Here is a 14,533-nt window from a genome sequence, read left to right as displayed (position 1 = left end):
CAAGCATAACTGAACTCCAAAGGGAGTTCTGGCCATCACATTTAAAGGGACTGCACACCTTTTAAATACCTTTCCTCCACTGGAAATAATGGATAGGGGCAATCCCTCCCCAATTCTTCCTCCAGTCACCCCCCTCAAATCTCTCGGATTTTCCCAGGCCAGAGCTGGCAATCCTAAACCCAACAGGCAACATCCAGCATTTTGCAGTCAGTTACAGCTTTCCCTCCCACTAACAAAGATATGAGAGATCTACAGGGACAGAATGCAAGCTTGCCTTGGATCTAGAACCTCCCGAAACCTTGCCAAGCAGAATTGTCCATGCATGGAGAATAAAGTCGGCATGCATATTCTAGGAGCTTTTTAATTTATAGTATAACCTGTACTGCATATTACGTCAGAAACTGATGTAGTTGGTTGGTACGGTACCCCAGGGTTAGCCAACTGAAAGCATTCAAACTCTGCTTCCTAAAACATATTTATTTCCATGATGGAAGATCAGCCACATTAATACCTCAGAATAACACAGGGGGCCTGGACAGTACAGTCCTGAGAACTGCCTCCATTCCAGTGGGTGGCCACTAGCCCACTCTGTAATGTGTCTTGGCAGAAGCTAGGAGACAGTCAGAAGATCAGAAAGCAGGGCTGTAAGACTGCAACTCTGCAAGCATTCTCAGAAACCATGTTGTCACTGCCTAAGTAGGACATGGTTTGTGACAGCAGAGTTGTGACAGAGAGGGCAGAAAGAACCAATCACAGGCTGTCAGGAATGGGGATAGGGCCCTGCACATATTGAGACAGGGACCTGGACAGTGGGAGGTGGGGGTAGGGTTTCCAGATCCAGACTGAGTAACTCCTGGAGATGTGGAGGTGGAGCCTGGGGAGGACAGGGACCAGTCAGTGGGGTACAATACCATAGAGTTCACCCTCCAAAGCAGCCATTTTCTCAAGGGGAACTGATCTTTGTAGTCTAAAGATGAGCTGTAATTCTAGGGGATCCCCATGTCCCATCTGGAGACTGGCATCCTTACAACACACTCACTAACATTCTTAAAGGAACAGAGCCCTATCAAACATTAATGACTCAGAGCCATTTAATCCCTGCTTCTCAGAAACTGCTATAAAATTCATGGAAGTGCATGGTGGCTCTTCAGTTTGCAAACTTTGGTACATGAACCACAAACTAGCCAAAATTCATCATGAACACAAGTTTGTGAGCCAGTTTGTGACCATCCCTAGTCATGCAACCAGGTTTGCTTGTTGAATCACCACCTGGGCTTCCGGGTTAGGTTGGCTTCAAGATCAGAAGCAGCTTGCTGAGTGCTCCCTGGCAACTCTTTTGAACTACATGAATGGAGGGGCCCCTTTAGGGGGGGCTCTACTGGAGACCCGGTAAAGATCTCTGGCACCAAGAGGCCGACAGGTGCGGGATTTGTAGCACCTCCTTTGCCTCCGGCTTCATTGCACAGTCGCCATTTTCGCAATGGCACTAGAAGTGAACCGTTCGTTAGTCCAAAAGCAATAAAGATTAAATAGTGATATTCTACACTGAATGAAACATCTACAAGTAAGTCACTGAAGTATCTCTCTTTTTGCAAGAAAGAAAACTCCATTAGCTGTTCTGAATCGGGGGGAGGGGGAGTTAAGAAAAGGAGGGGAGGAGTGATGTCATTAGTCCCTCTCAACCCCCCCCCCCTCAGTGTTAAAAGACTTAAAAATCTAAAACGGGGCTTGAGTTTGAAAAAAAAATAAAAATCCTTTTTGGTGACTGGAGGAAAAATAAAGTGAAACATTGGATTTTGATTGGAGAATATAAAGTGGACTGATTTAAAGATGTAAACTGAAATAAAAGTGAAAGGTGGAAATATTGTAAAAGAGAAGAAATTGGCAGAAGGTTCTTGGAGTGATACAAACTTTTACAGCTCCCTTTCTTTATTGAATGGACATGAAGGGGTAGAAGGTAGAATCGGATTGAGATATAAATGTGGCTCTAGAAATTCTTCAGAACAATTTCATGAATGGAATGCAAGCTTTGCAAAAGTCTTTGTATGAATCCCTCAATCTGATATGTGACTCGTCAGCTAGCGATACTACTGAGAGTATAAATGAGCCACAGGATGTAACAAACCAGATTATATCAGAAGACCAGAAGACCGAGATTATGGGGGGGGGAAAGAAGCGCAGCAATATGAGAACTATTTTTAAAATGGAGTCAATGGTGAAGGAGAAAGAAGGAGAAAGAACACCTTATCAGAGGGGAGGAGGAGCCTCCCTCAAAGATCCCAAAAGAGAAAGAAACACACAACAGCCCAGGAAATTTTAACAGATAATAATAATAATAAATTTTATTTATATCCCGCTCTCCCCGCCGAAGCAGGCTCAGGGCAGCTAACAGGACATGGTATATACCATGATTATTATACAAAGATGTTATTAGGACTGGCTAAAAATTGGAAGACCTTTAAAAGAGAGAGATGAATAAATTTCGAATTGTCAGAAATGGAGAAGAAATTAATATGGTCTTGGACTTTGTGAGAAATGGATTGCCCCCCAAAGTTGGAATAAAGAGTCAGACACAATACATTGGAATAAAATTGGGCCACTTTATTAACTTAACAGAATAAACAGCAAGGGCATCCCACCAGCGGCCTGGCCAGGGCTAGGGGTCACTGTGACCGCTCCCCTGGCATTAACGGGTGAGAGACCCAGACCCCCAGCCGGAGCTGAGCAACTCAGCTCCCTCCAGGCAGGCCCAGCAGGGAGACCCGCACCAGGGGGCCCAAACCCAGACGCACGTCTTGCCGGAAAGGCACCCTCTAGCCTCCTGGACAGTCTGCATTCTCCAAACCCGGGTCTCCACACCCAAGGTTGATCATGCCAGACCCCAAATTCCCCAAAAGGGGGATGCTTCGCAGTCCTCCCCTAGCCGCATAGTGTCCTAAACCCCAAAAACGTGCAAACTAAAGTGACCACCTATTTAAAGGCACCATCCCTAAGCCAATTCCACAATCCACTATAATGCTATGAAGGGTAGGCAAAAAACACACCCCAGCAACAGCCAAACAGCCAGAGCGTAAAAAATTCCTACCCGGCTCCTCAAATGAGGCAACCAGCATAGCCTACACAACATACAGGGCGGGCGGGAGAGCCGATCCCCGTCGAAGTGCCTGGAGGGAGCATAGAGCTAGCTGTTAACACGGCTATGCTCCGCCCCTCAAATTGTGCACCCAAACAAGCGAACTCCTCCTCCCCCTCCAAGGGAGGCAAATGGAGCGAAAGAAGCCTAGCAGCTACGCTGCAGGCTGCACGCTCTAGATTGCCCCCCAAGGTCGGAATAAAGAGTCGGACACAATACATTGGAATAAAATTGGGCCACTTTATTAACTTAACAGAATAAACAGCAAGGGCACCCCACCAACGGCCTGGCCAGGGCTAGGGGTCACCACGACCGCTTCCCTGCCATTAACAGGTGAGAGACCCAGCCCCTAGCTGGAGCTGAGCAACTCAGCTCCCTCCAGGCAGGCTCAGCAGGGAGACCCGCACCAGAGGGCCCAGACGCACGTCTTGCCAGAAAGGCACCCTCTAGCCTCCTGGACAGTCTGCATTCTCCAAACCCGGGTCTCCACACCCAAGGTTGATCATGCCAGACCCCAATTCCCCAAAAGGGGGATGCTTCGCAGTCCTCCCCTAGCCGCATAGTGTCCTAAACCCCAAAAACCTGCCACTACTAAGGCCAAGTCTCTACTTAGGGCTTAGCGCCCACCGGGAGACCCAAAGACACCCGCAACCCTTGCTGCAAATCTCTCAGGAAAAGCATATTACCCTTTTCCGAGCGATGGACCCCATCCCCTCTGTAGAGGCCAGGACATTTTACCAAAATATCCGGATGGGGCAAATAGTGGCCCAAACCCCTTTCAAGCAGCTTTTTAATTTCCTTGTTGGCCTTATATCTAGCCCTTTCTATAGCTGCGGGTCCAAAGCACAACGCCGCACCAGGTGGGGCAGCATGGCTGACCACACTATGATGGTCCCTGGCCAACGCTCCCGAATGTGCTGGAAATCATCACGAGCTTGCCACACTAAGGCCTTGCCCTTCAACAGCCCCAGATCATTACCTCCCAGGTGAACAATTAAGATCTGAGGAGGAGGACCCGCTCTATTCTCAAACAATAATGGCAGCAAGCCCGGCCACTGAAGGCCCCGGCGTCCCTGCCATTTGATAACGGCATGCTGGCTGAGTCCCAGCTGAGAACCGACCGCAGTTCTCCATGCCTGAAGAGCGGCCCAAAACACGTGACTATGGTCACAGATGAGAACTCGGCTCTGGCTCCTCTGGCCAGGAACAGCAGCATCTAAAGAGAAAAAACAGTTAAACACAAACAGAACCAGTAATGTTCCAACCACCAAAGTTACTCACGGCCCAATAAAAGGTCACACATAGGCCTTGTAGGCCGATGAACGCCACCGACCCAGCCTCTGAACAGAAGTAGCAGTATACCCCATGGCTGCCGCTGTAGAGGCCGCCTCGATCCTAAAGGAGTGAGTCCCAAACCACACCACTGACAACCCCAGCTCACCCAAAGCCCGGGCCGTCACCGCCCAAAACTGGTGTCTCGTCAACGGGTTACCATTCAGGTGCATAAATAGAAACCCATTCCTGGGCCCCCTGACCACCAAGTAAGCAGCCAGCGCAGCAACTGAACACAGCTCAAGCTCAGAACAACTACCGAGCTCGAGCACAGTACCCCGCTGTAACTGATCCGTCTTAGAACGACAGACAGTAATGACTGCCTTACCCCCAAACAGCTGCAAATCCCCAACACGCAGCGCCCTGCCAGAAACATCGTTTCTAGACTGAGCCACCAGCTCCCTCACCCTAAGAACCCCCCAAAAGGCTAACAAGGACGCAGCGTGGAACAAACTTGCTTCAAAAGGCGAAGCACACACCACGTCCCAAACCCTCTTCAAGCCACGTAAAATCGAAGGAGACACAGGACTCCGCGTATCAACCCTGGGACCGGCCTCTCTAGACCACCCCTCCAACATCTTTCGCAGACGAAAGTCCACTGTGTCTTTCCTATAACCCAGTGCCTTGCTGGCAAAAGCCAACACCGACAGGCGCCCCGTAATGGATCACACTGCCAACCCCTTACCTCTCAGCAAAACACAGTAATGGAGCAATTCCTCCACTGGAAGGGGCCACACCCTGCGGTACCCTACCTCAGCCCTAAAGTCTTCAAACTGCCGCACAGCCCGTTCATAAGACTTCCGCGTGCTAGGCGCAATGGCTAGACCTATCGCTCTGTAGGCCTCGGCTCTCCAATCAGTCATAGCTCCTGGGGCATTGGCACCGGCACTCCGTCTGCCTCTGGGGCCAGCTGACAAAATCTCTCCATCTGTTTATGAGATAGAGCATCAGCCACCCCATTACTTACCCCAGGAACATGTTTGGCTAAAAACAGAATATTAAGCTGCAAACAACGCAGAGTGAAGGCCCTCACCAGTCTCATAACCCGCCCAGATTTGGATGAGAGGGAATTAATGACATGGACCACCGCCATATTATCACACCAAAAATGATTGGCCATATCCTTCCCCCACAGCCAAACCGCAACTAAGATGGGAAAGAACTCGAGAAACGTGAGATCCCGGTTCACCCCTACCCTTGCCCAGGAATCGGGCCAGCTACCCATGCACCAATGTCCACAGAAATAAACACCAAAACCCAAGGAACCAGCAGCATCAGACATGACTTGGAGCTCAGCCTCGAGCCTCAAATCCTCCCTCCAAAAGGAGACTCCATTAAAAGACTCCAAAAATTCCTGCCAAACCCTCAAATCATTGCTCATGCTGCAGGTAACCCTAGTTCTATGCTGAGGCAGGCGCAGCCCTGCCATAGCGTCACACAGTCTTCTAAGAAAAGACCTTCCAGGAGCAACAACTTTGCAGGCAAAGTTGAGGTGCCCTACTAACTGCTGCAATTCCAGCAGAGTAACCTTTTTCTTAAGGAAGGTGCAAATCCTAGCCCTCAACTCCTCTGTCTTCTGAGGCGGCACCCTAGACAATTGTGCCATGGTATCAATCTCTATCCCCAAAAAGGTCAGCCTCTGGGTCGGACCTTCAGTCTTCTCAGGAGCTAAGGGAACCCCAAGCTCAGCTGCCAGTTCGGCGAAACCAGCCAGCAGCTGCCCACAACGCCCCATTCCCTGGGGACCCACAAACAGGTAGTCATCCAAATAATGAACGACCTCCTGCAAATCCACTTTCTCCCGCACAGCCCATTCCAAAAATGTGCTGAAACATTCGAAAGCGGAACATGACACAGAGCAGCCCGTTGGCAATGCTCTATCCATGTAAAATTGGCCCTCAAAAGAAAAGCCCAAAAGCTCAAAATCATCGGGGTGAACAGGCAAAAGGCAAAACGCAGACTTAATATCGCATTTTGCCAATTCTGCCCCCACCCTACACCGCCTAACCATGGCAATAGCCTGGTCGAAACTGGTGTACATAACAGAGCATGTGCTCTGGAATTCCATCATTCACAGACCCGCCCCTGGGAAAAGACAAATGGTGAATCAAACGAAATTCACCAGGCGTCTTTTTAGGCATCACACCCAAAGGAGATACTCTAAGAGTATTCACTGGAGGATGTAAAAAGGGGCCCAAAATCCTCCCCTCAGCCAGCTCCTTAGCAATTTTGTCCCTAATGACCTGTTCCAAACCTTGAACTGACTTAAGGTTTCCAGAGATAAACTGAACTCAAGACCCCTGAAAAGGGATCCTAAAACCAAACTCAAAACCCTCTAACAAATACAAACTGTCAGCCCTCCGAGGATACCTTGCCAGCCACCGCTCAAGAGGTCCCACCTTTATCGGGCTGGGCCCCTTTCTTGGCCAGAAAGCTCCCTCCACTCCCTCCAGGCTTCTTAGCATTCCTACGCCCCCGGGCTTTAGGGCAGTCATCGAAGGAGTAGGCTCTTCTACACATGGGGCACTCATGCCTAAGCTGGCACACTTTCCTATTACATACCCCAAGGGCTCCGAATTCCCAACCGAGCAAGCGGGATTGAACCGCCTGCCCCGCTGTACCGCAGGGAGAATTTGATGAGGCAGAAGCAGAGGTGGACGACCTATTTACTAAGTGACCGCTATCTGAGCGCTCCCCCAGATTGGGCCTAGCCGGGGACATCACCTGCAGCCAAAGCTGCTGATGGATCCGATCCCATGGAAGAGACGGATACAGGGCAGCCCTCATCCGAAATTCCTGGTCATATTGCAGCCAGGCTGGTCCACTAAAGGCAGTATAGCCTTTATAGATAATATCCAGGTACTGGAACAAGGACGCCGCCCACCACGGCTGTGCCCTGGCAATCACCCCGGCATAAATACAGAACCCAAGAAGCCAATTCGCCCAGGTCCTGTCCACCTTCCTCTTCTTCAACTTCTCCTTATCATCTAATTCTTCCTTATCCTTTTTCTCTAGCTCACGATAAAGAAGAGAAAATATGTCTACATATTCCCCTTTTAAAATCTTCTCCCTGGTGGCCGGTAGCAGATGATCCCCCAGCGGCAAAGCAACCTCCCCAAAGGGCAAGGCTGCAAAAGGCACCATCCCATATGGAGAAGGTGCCCCCATAACAGGACCTGCCAAATTCATCTGCCCAGTAGGTGGACACGCCCAAGGTATACCCTGTCCACCTGTCCACGCCCAATTTAGCGGTAATCCCGCTCCAGAAGATGCAGGCACCCCTGAAGTACCCTGCCCGGCCACTGCAGCAGGCCCCCATGGCCAAACCTGTCCAGACCCAATTTGCAAAGTATCACCAACCTACCTCCAAATCCAGCAGGCACCAATGGCAAACTGCCGCCAGACGTTCCAGCCACCGCCGAACCCACATCAGGACCACAGGGACCGGACTTCCGGGGGAGGAAAATGCCGAGCTGAGCTGTCTCTCATAACGGGAGCAGACTGGAACTTCTCTTCGGGGTAGTGGAAGGCAAATGCCTACTACCTACTTTTCTCAGTTAGAGAATAGTCCAAGACATGCACGGAAAACTTTAAGGAGATTTACCTTGGCTTAAAGGGAGCCCCGGAGGGGGACTTCTTTGAGGCTTTGAGGGGTCCCAGGGGAAGTTGCATAGTCATCGTCTGCAGAAGTGCCCAGAGTCATTTATTTGACATAAGCTCATCAGGATCCTAACCTTCTTGGACATTGCTAAACATCTAAAGCTTTGAAAGACCAGTGGAAATTTGGATAATTGGAAGAAAAGGTACAGAAGATTATTTTTTTCATTCCGGAGCTATTTATAGCTTAAAGGGACAAAATTTAAAGGTGGGAAAAGAAAGTATAGAAAGCTTGGAAGAAGAGGGAAGGAAGAGGGGAAATTTGGATTTTATAAATATAAAGGACAGTGTTAAAACTGCTAAAAAGTGAGAAGGAATTTATTGTTTTGTCTACTTGCGGTTTGGAAGTAAAAGCAACATCGTCATACTGGAACAGACCTGCAGCACATCTGAGCAAGACAGGAAATACATCAAGTATCGTGAGATCTTCTTGTGAGTTGGTGGCAACAAAAACAGGAAGCAGTAGAAAGAAAACCTACTCTAGGAATATATACCATTGAGAAACATCGGCGGCCATTGCTGGGAGGCTAAATTAAAAACATTGTTTTTAAAAGAATTTGAGACATTAAAAATTGTTGGAATCAACTGAAAAGAGGGTAAGAAAAGTACTATTGGTCATATTATTTGTGGGCTCCTCAGAATTTTTTAAAAGGAAAAAAAAATATAAGAAATAATAAAAAGTTGTGGCCGCCATTTTGGAAAATTTAAAGACTTTAAAAATAAATATCTGGACTTTGGGGGCTCAGAGGACGGCGAAATTGGGCTTGCCATAAATGGGAAAAAAATGTTGTTATTGGGACTGTATGCGTCTAATGGTGCAAAGGATGCCTTTTTAAAAGACATTACACAACAGTTGGATGAGCTGACTTATGATCAAGTATTGTTAATGGGAGACTTTAATGGAACAGTTAAGAACTCATTGGATAGATCTGGAGGGGAAAAAAAGATGGGAAAGAAGGGAAATTGCCAAAGTCTTTCTTTGAATTGGCTAAACAAGAAAATTTAGAAGATATATGGAGGAAATTTAATCCAGAAGTACAGGATTGCACTTTTTTTTCAGCAAGACATAAAACTTTTTCTAGAATTGACATGCTGTGGGGAACTAAAGACTTAAGTCTTATAACAAGGAAAATAGAGATTTTACCTAAAATTGGGGCCGACCATAACCCAATAATGTGGATTACAAAATTGTCCAAAAAATTGAGAAGATGGAGATTGAATGAAGATTTGCTACAGAATAAAGAAACAGTGACATTTCTAGAAAAGGAAACTAAAGCTTTTTTCCAAGTGAATGATAAAGAAGATATTGATTTTCAGACGGTCTGGGATGCTTATAAAGCAGTAATGAGAGGGGTGTTGATTACTTTGAATAATAAAGACAAAAGAAAAAAGAAAAACAGTTATTGGACATTCAAAATGAAATAAAGAAAAAAGAAGGGGAGCTGAGAAAAAGACCAAGGAAAAAGAAAATTCTAAGGGAAATTTCAAAATTACAAACTCAATTGAGACACTTGTTAAATAATGAAGTGGAATGAAATTTGAAAAGACTTCAGCAGAAATCGTTTGAAGGGGCAAATAAAGCGGGAAAGTATTTGGCTTGGCAATTGAAGAAAAAGAGAGAAAATAAAATTATTAATAGAATTGTGATAGAAGTGGAAGTGAAGTGGAAGAGAAGTGGTTACTCAAGAGGGAATAAAAAGAGAATTTTTAAGTACTATGCCAAACTGTTTAAAGGTGTTAAAGTAAAGAAAGAGAAGATGGATGAATATTTACGAAAGTTAAAAATAGAGCCCCTAACTGAAAATATGCGAAAAGTTTTGAATGATCCAATTGAAAAGATAGAAATTTAAGTAGCAATCAACACAATGAAAAATGGGAAAGCTCCCGGGCCAGATGGATATACAGCTAAATATTTTTAAACTTTTAAGGACGAATTAATACCAAAATTGCAGACGTTGATGAATATAATAAGAATAAAAGGGAATGTATCAAATACATGGAAAGAAGCTGTTATTTCCTTGATACCTAAAGAAGATAGAGATGCCATGAATGTAAAAAATTACAGGCCAATTTCGTTATTAAATAATGACTATAAAATATTTACAAGAATCTTGGCAGAACGGCTTAAACAACATTTGATAAACTTTATAAAGGAAGATCAAGCAGGGTTTCTTCCCAAAAGACAAATAAGAGACAATATTAGGACTGTTGTAAATATTGTAGAATATTATGAAAGACATCCAGAAAAAGAAGTAGCATTATTTTTTGCAGATGCAGAGAAAGCATTTGACAATTTAAGCTGGGACTTTATGTTTGCGATAATGGATAAGATGGAGCTGGGAGAAAGTTTTATAAGAATGATAAAAGCAATATACTCTGAACAAAGGGCAAGGCTGTGTGTTAATGCAGATTTCACGGAAGAAATGAAAATTAGCAAAGGTACTAGACAAGGTTGTCCACTCTCACCATTGTTTATAATGACTCTTGAAATTTTTATTGATGCAGATTCAAGAAGTAAAAGATATAGAAGGCTTACAAATAAAAGGATGTACTTACAAATATAGAGCATTTGCTGATGATATAATGTTTATAAATGAAAACCCCATACAAGTTACACCTTTGTTGTTAACGAAAATACAAGAATATGGGGAGTTGGCGGGACTTTCTATAAATAGAGAAAAATCTAAAATTCTGTGTAAGAATATGCAGATGAACAGACAACAAGAATTACAAAGACTAACGGGCTGTGAAGTTACCTCCAAGGTAAAGTACCTAGGGGTGGAGATAACAATAATTATGAGAAGTTATGGCATAAAATGGATGAAGATATGCTAAAATGGAACAAGCTTAATTTGTCATTGCTGGGCAGAATAGCTGCAATAAAAATGAATATTCTACCAAGGATAATGTATTTGTTTCAAACTATTCCTATTGTGAAGTATGCCAAACAATTTGATAAAAGGCGTAGGAAAATTTCAGAATTTGTGTGGGCTGGGAAGAAGCCAAGGATTAAAATTAAAATTCTGTCAGATGCAAAAGAGAGAGGCGGATTTCAACTACCAGATTTAAAATTGTATCATGAAGCAGTTTGTTTAGTATGGATGAAAGAATGGATAACATTGTTAAACAAAAAACTTTTAGTGTTGGAAGGTCCCGGAAATAAATTTGGCTGGCACGCATATTTTATATTATGGAAAAAATAGGATGGATGGTCTATTAAATACATGGATAAAATATAAGAAATATGGAGATGGCACACCAAGCCCAACTAGGCTTTCAAGATGCAGCCTCCCCAGTCATAGAAGAACTTTTACACCTCCACGACCACGCCATAATAGTCGTCTTCCTAATTAGCGCATTCATTCTATACATCATTACCCTAATAATTACTACCACTCTAACTCACACAGGAACAATAGACGCCCAACTAGTAGAAACAGTATGAACAATCTTGCCAGCCATCATCCTAGTACTTATTGCTCTACCATCATTACGCATTCTATACCTCATAGACGAAGTCAATAACCCCCACCTAACAATCAAGGCCATCGGACACCAATGATACTGAAGCTACGAATACACAGACTATGAAAATCTAATATTCGACGCCTACATAGTACCAACACAAGACCTACTACCAGGAACGCTCCGACTTCTCGAAGTAGACCACCACATAGTAGTACCTGCAAACTCCCCAACCCGTATACTAATCTCAGCAGAAGATGTATTACACTCCTGAGCCCTCCCATCACTAGGCATCAAAACTGACGCCGTTACCAAAACCACTGTTACCCCAACACAGGCGTGCACATAGACAGCTTTAAGGCTGCAAAAGGAACTCAGCTAATCCTGCTCCACCTGTTTACCAAAAACACCGCCTTTAGCTAACCAAGTATTAAAGGTCACACCTGCCCAGTGAATCTTTTAAACGGCCGCAGTATCCTAACCATGCAAAGGTAGCGTAATCACTTGTCTCCTAATTAGAGACTAGTATGAACGGTCACCTGAGAGCAACCCTGTCTCCTGCAGCTAATCAATGAAACTGATCTCCTAGTAAAAAAGCTAGCATTATACCACAAGACGAGAAGACCCTATGGAGCTTTAAATAACATCACTAATAACAAATTTTCCCGCCTACTGACCACACCATAAATAATAGTGACACTTTTAAGTTGGGGCGACTACGGAATAAAACAAAACTCCCATGACCAAAAATAAACTCATTCTAGACAGACATGTCAAACATACCCACCTCAGTTCTGAAGACAGTCCAGCAGTTCAGCTACCTGGGGTGCATCATCTCCTCAGATGCTAAGATCGACAAGGAGATTGACAACAGGCTGGCAAAGGCAAACCGTGCCTTTGGCCGACTGCACAAAAGAGTGTGGAGCAACAAGCATCTGAAAAAAGGCACAAAGATCAATGTTTACAAAGCGGTTGTGATGACAACCCTCATCTACGGCTCCGAATCGTGGGTTTTATACCGTCATCACCTGCGACTCCTTGAGCGCTTTCATCAGCGCTGCCTTCGCACCATCCTCAACATCCACTGGAGTGACTTTGTGACCAACACTGAAGTTCTCAAGCGGGCGGAGGTTACCAGCATCGAGGCACTGCTGTTGAAGACGCAGCTGCGCTGGGCAGGGCATATTTCTAGGATGGAAAACCACCGCCTTCCCAAGATTGCCCTGTATGGCGAACTCTCCACCGGCCATCGAAATAGAGGGGCACCAAAGAAGAGGTACAAGGACTCCTTGATGAAATCCCTTGGCACCTGTGGCATCAACCATCACCAGTGGTCTGACCAAGCCTCAGATCGCAAAGCATGGAGGCACACCATCCACCAGGCTGTCTCTTCTTTTGAGAACGCACACATAGCTGGTCTTGAGGACAAAAGGAGATTGAGGAAGAATCGCACTGCTACAGCACCAACCCTAAATCAGACTTTTCCCTGCAGCCACTGTGTGCCTGTTCCGCATTGGTCTTGTCAGCCACCAGCGAGCCTGCAGGAGACGTGGACTATTGCACCCTTCTTAAATTTTTGTTCGCGAAGCCAAGCCGAGAGAGAGAGAGAGAGAGAGATAAGAAGCAACCTATTAAATACATGGATAAAATATAAGAAATATGGAGATGAGAGAAGACCTTTATGGATAGTGCCAGCTGAAGTGATAAAGATAATGGCTAAGACAGGCGAAGAAAAGTGGCTGTCATATAATCAATTATTACAAATACAAAGTGGGAAAATAGAACTGAAAACTGCTGAAGAATTGAGTCATAAATATGATTGGTTTCAAATGCAACAAATAAAAAGCTTGGTGGAGAATGATATCAAAACTGAAGGAATAAGGAAAGAACAAACAGAAATGGAAAAAGGTCTGCTTGGAGACAATGAGAAACTAATTTCAAAAGTATACAAATTACTTTTACAATGGTCTACAGAAGATGAAGTAGTGAAATCTCAAATGATAAAATGGGCAATTAATGTAAATAAAGAAATAAAGATGGAATCTTGGGAATATTTGTGGAAGAACTCTATGAAACTTGCAACACATGTCAAAGTATTAAAGAAAACTGTTTTAAGATGATGTATAGATTATATATGACTCTTAAAAAATTAGCAAAGATGAATAACAAGATGCCAGACAGGTGTTGGAAATGTAAAAAGCATGAAGGTTCTTTCTACCATATGTGGTGGACTTGTGAAAGAGATAAAATGTTTTGGCAGATGATCCAGCAAGAGATGTCTAATATCTTGGGATATGAGTTTAACAAAGTTGCAGAGACTTTTCTGTTGGGATTACAAATGGAAAAATTTCCAAAAGAAGATAGAACTTTAATCTGGTACTTGCTCTCAGCTGCTAGGACATTGTATGTGCAGTTGTGGAAGCAAGAAAAAATACCAGAGAAATGGGATTGGATTATAAAAGTTATGTCATGGAGTAAAATGGACAAATTAACAAGAATATTAAGAGACTATGATTTAGAAGTTTTTAAGATGGAGTGGAAGAAGTTCAGAAGATACATAGAAAAAGAGTGGAAAATAAAAGGACATTGGACAATCTTTGATAATGATTAAGTTTTTTTAAAACAAGAATATAACTTTTGGTTTTTTAATAGTTAAGGGTACCTTTAATATTTGTTTTTCTTTAAGTAAATAACACTGGCGGGGGTCAAGTAACAGGGGGAGGTGTGGGGGAAAATGTAAGATATGGGATAGATAAATCTTTCCTTTTTTAAGTTGTAAGATATAGATTTGCTAGCATATGTTACCAATAAAATTGTTTATTGCCAAAAGGACCACAGGGACCGACATCCCAGCCAGGCATGTCTCCACCAGACCTACCCTCAAGCATAGACAGTCTGGTGAGAATATTAGCCTGCCTCGCCTCTTTGGATTGCTTTCTGCCTCCC

The sequence above is a fragment of the Heteronotia binoei genome, chromosome 7 (genome assembly GCF_032191835.1).
Source record: "Heteronotia binoei isolate CCM8104 ecotype False Entrance Well chromosome 7, APGP_CSIRO_Hbin_v1, whole genome shotgun sequence".
In the NCBI taxonomy this organism is placed as follows: Eukaryota; Metazoa; Chordata; class Lepidosauria; order Squamata; family Gekkonidae; genus Heteronotia; species Heteronotia binoei.
The sequence above is the reverse complement of the archived record's forward strand: the minus strand, read 5'-3'. Positions refer to the sequence as shown.